The sequence below is a fragment of the Oratosquilla oratoria genome, chromosome 24 (genome assembly GCF_046742065.1).
Source record: "Oratosquilla oratoria isolate Oo_2021 chromosome 24, ASM4674206v1, whole genome shotgun sequence".
NCBI lineage: Eukaryota > Metazoa > Arthropoda > Malacostraca > Stomatopoda > Squillidae > Oratosquilla > Oratosquilla oratoria.
The window spans coordinates 54885149-54890148 of NC_134800.1; the positions used below are offsets into that span (position 1 = coordinate 54885149).

The 5000-nt window shown below is 34.0% G+C and overlaps 1 protein-coding gene across 3 annotated transcripts in view; it reads left to right on the plus strand.

Moving 5' to 3' along the window:
• Orct (Organic cation transporter) overlaps nt 1–5000 on the plus strand; it is a 128407-nt gene that overhangs the window by 36638 nt on the left and 86769 nt on the right. The gene's annotated exons all lie outside the window — the stretch shown is intronic.

The following is a 5000-nucleotide window of genomic DNA, read 5'->3' on the forward strand; positions in this document are numbered from 1 at the left end:
TGAGTTAAATCTATGTCTTGACAATTTGAGGATATTATTTCACTCCCGGATAGTATTTAATGAGAAAATACTTTACTCTGATATTATCAATTTCCTTTTAGAATCTTAATGGTAAGTCCCCCTGAGTCTTTGCTCTTTTAGAGAGAATAGTTTCAAAATTCTTAAGTGGTTTTCGTATGTTTTTTCTTTTTTTTTTGTCTTTGTTTCATATGCTTCGTTTTGTAGCCTACAGCTGCAGTCTTTCAAATCTATATATGTCTGTATTGAGACCTGGGAATCACGCTGAAATAACATATTCTAATTATGGACGGACTCGTGATCTATATATAGTAATTGGCTGATGACGGCTGGACATTTAAAGTAAAAAACTATTGCTACCAATCCCGCTGTCTTATTTTCTATCTCTCTAGGCAAAAATCTATCTAAATACTGTCTATATAACAAGGGCTTCTTCCCTATTATAAGGGAGGTAGCCAATTAAGGCACAAACCCATTCCCAACAATTCAATCCCCATCCACGATCTAATTATTTCCCTCTCAACTTAGCTCCTCGTGGATGATAGGCCATCCCTATTTCTTATCCACTATCCGGGTCAGAAGCAATGCCGTAAGGCACAGTACATCCATAGCAAGGTTGCTTCACTGCTGAGGTAGAAATAACACACACACACACACACACACACACACACACACACACACACACACACACACACACACACACACACACACACACACACACACACACACACACATACATATATATATATATATGTATGTATATTTGTATATATATATATACATATACATATATACATATATATATATATATATAAAGATCTTCACAACAAGATCCTGTTCATTCTCAAAGATGGTTCATATTTGTTTATCCTTGTGATTGTTTATATTTGTGTGGGAGAGCAGCTTACATCAGGAGACGCTTAGCTGCATTCAAAACCGTTGCCTTTGCTCAATATACTTGGATCATTGGGGCAGGTAACAGTTACTATTGAGAATCGGAGAGAAATGCGGGATTCGAACCTGAAACTAAGCGATTACACCACGAGCTTTTTCTAATTCTTATGTTTACAAAGGATTACAAAGGCGGAGCATGCCGACAGGAGACCTTTTGGTCCATAACTAGGTCGGATGCGAAAAAAATATATAATAATGATAGATAGATAAAAATAAATCAAAAACTATAATAATTTAAATAATAATAGATGAAATAAATGCATAGGTACAGTTAGATAATAAACAAACAGGTAAATAGTAAATAATAATAAATTGACATAGATGATAATAAATGAAAATCAAGCAATGATAAACAAACAGACAAATAATAACAAACAAATAAACAAATAATGTAATATAAATGGCAGTTTATGGTATGTTTTGTGTAAAGAAATAAGTAAATGAAAATATAAATAAATTCAGATTTACTTAAGAGAAGGAAATGGAAGTCGAAAAGATGAAAATCCACAAATTTTGGAAGTTCCAAGCAATTTGCATCAAAACAAGAGAGAGGGAACATGTAGTACTTATGCAGAAAAAACATATAATTTGTTTAACAAATACTTTGGAAGAGACTTCGAATGAGTAGTTCTTGATATAGAACACAAGAGTAAGACAAAGATAAAAAAGTCTAACTCACAATCAGATCGACGGTACTTCAACTTGCTTAGATACTAGTAATTAAAACAATTGTCCATCTCACACAAGAACACAAGAGTAAGAAAAAGATAAAAAAAGACTAACTCACAATCAGATCGACGTTACTTCAACTTGCTTAGATACTAGTAATTAAAACAATTGTCCAACTCACACTCAACAACAAACGCCATTTACATGGATCAGGAAGATCGCACGTGGTCATTGTAGCAAGAGAGAGAGAGAGGAACAAAGAAAAACAGCTGAGCTCGTATCACCTTAGGCAGGGTACCGGACAAAATTGAGATGCATGACTTTTGCATTTATGATGCAATTATGGCGACAAACGAGTTTCCAAGTAAAGGTGAGTTCTGTGGCTTTATTGAGGAAAAAGTCTTTGAACTATACTACACGAGAAAATACATATGCTGATTTTTTATGCCAACTGCTGTAAAATGTTAATGTGCTGTGAATTTTTCAAATATGTTGCACTTCTTTGTGAGTGTAACGTTTCGTTCGTTTTGGTACAGTATCGTTCACGCATCGCCTGTGGATGGGCAATATATGAACAAAACAATACGAATCTTGGACGAATCGTAAATGTGAGCGAACGGTTGTTATTTCTTGTTTAATTTTTATCATCGTTCATATACATAAATACACACACACACACACACACACGCGCGCGCGCGCGCGCACATACACACACACACGCACACACACACACACACACACACACACACACACACACACACACACACACACACACACACACACACACACACACACACACACACACACACACACACACACACACACACACACACACACACACACACACACACACAGACACACACACACACACACACACACACACACACACACACACACACACACACACACACACACACACACACACACACACACACACACACACACACACATATATATATACAATTTAAAAATGAAAATATTTGAATTCAGTAAAGGAATCTATTCGCTTGTTCGACTTCATTTATCTATGTGTTTGTTTGTTTTGTTTGATTTTTTGTTTGTATGGGTATTATTAAGTGCACAGCTACGCGATATATCAATACAAAATTAAACATTAATTTGGTATATTAAAGGGCATCAACATAACATATGTTTTTCTTGACGGAAAACAACAAAACAATTGCTAAAAGCAAATACACTACCGAACCGGTCAGTATCGATAACTTCGAGACACCATGTTTGTGTCGTCTGTTCAGTCCCTTCAATGTCAGTTTGACGATGGCAATGGCTACCTTGTGCACACCCAAGCGATATATCAATATAATATATCAGATATTAATTTTGTAAATTGAAATACATCAGGTCATGCTTTTCTTAAGCAATCCACGACGACGACGACGACGACGACGACGAACCTGATGCAAGTTAAGTTAGGTCAGGTTAGGTTAAGTCAGAACAGATCAATTTATTCTTCAATTTCTACGACTTCCACATCGATCGAAACAAACATGGCGTCTAGAAGCACCCGACGCGGTTCTGTTCGTTAGTGTATCGCTTTTAGCAAGATCTTGTTATTGATTTCCGCCAATATAAACGTATATTACGTTGATGTATCATAATTTACAAAATTAATAAGATTTTATGTTAATTTCGTGTTTGCATGTTTTTGCTTCTTTATACGAGCAATTTTTGTGTCAAAACCTAAAGCTGATAATAATAATTCAGGTTTACTTCCTTTTTACTAAGAAGGCTTACCACTGTCTCACAGATTTCTAACGAACACATTTCTTTGATACACTTGAGAGTATATGTCAATTTATTATTATTTACTATTTACCTGTATGTTTATTATCTGACTATACTTATGCATTTATTCATGTTTTTATTTGTTATTTACATTATTATAGTTTTTATTTATTAATTTATTATTATCATGATTTTTTTTCACATCCGACCTAGATATGTACCAAAAGGTCTCCTGTCGGCATGCTCCGTCTTTGTAATCCTTTGTAATCCTTTGAGTATGTTCTTTCATTTTAGAGTTGTACAACGCTGGGAGCTTTTGAAAATCATGTAATACACATTTCAAAATATATTTTTTTAAATGACTTTTCGTTCAAAATAGGCAGCTGTTCTATCAGTACGAAAGTAGTAGGATACACCTGGTAAACACTTGTGCAACCCGTCCAGATAACTCCCATCAGAGTGAAAAAAAAGAAAAACAATAGAATAAATAGATACATTGACAAGTAAATAACTATATAAATGAATAAATAAATACGTAAATAAATAAACAAATAAATGAAAAAATGTATAGATAAACTTATGAATAAATGGATAGATATATAAGTAAACAAATTAACAAATACATGTAATAATAATGAATGAATTGATCAATAGAGAAATAAATGTAACAAAAATAAGTAAATAAAACAATTCATAAATGAAAAGATAATGACTATCATAGTAAATATTATTACAATAGTAATAATACTAGATGATAGTAATGATACTGGATAAACACGTAAATTAGATAAATAATTAAAGAAATAAATAGAATAAAGTAAAGGGGTCGTGTCAACTATTCTTTGTTCATATTTGGCAAATGGCATTGTGGAAACGTAGAAGACTCATCTTTTTGAGAAAAAGGCAAGACTCCACTTATTTGCGGCATATTGTCCTCCTAAATTGAATTACTTTTTTCATCTAATTTGTGTATTTTCCTTATCCATTTATTTATTCATTAGTTTATTTGTATTTTGCAAATTGAAGAGATCATTTCGCAAATTACCTTGCAAAACCTGCTGTCGCCGTTGGCAATGGAAATTTTGTGTAGGTTGCGTCCAGTGGTAGTTATGAATAATGCGCGACATGTTATCCCCAAACAGGGCTGAAAGTTAAAAACAAAAAAAAAAAACAAAATTACTCATGATTAGAATTTTCGTTGAAGTTGGTGAAAGAAGACTGCGCTTAAGCCACACCACAACAATAACTTCAGAATGTTTTATGTAAAGACTGTATGGAAGGGAAGGCCCATTTATAGAAACGTGTAATGGGCATCGTGATTACGCCCATCACTGTTCAGTAGGCCGCTCTCTATCTAATTATTTATCACAATTTTTTTCGTATTTTAAATTCAATTTCACTTTTCTTATCTACTGTCCGCTGGAGGATACACTCCTAATGTATAATGGATTTTCTCAAGATGTGTTCGCTGTGTATGTACGTGTACTTATTTGTGGGTGTACATGTGCACGTGTACATGAGCGTGTATGTACGTGCACATGTATGAACGTATTCATGTATGTGGACGCATCGTTGATGGGTGTAGGCGACACCTTGGCGGTAGAGAACTCCTT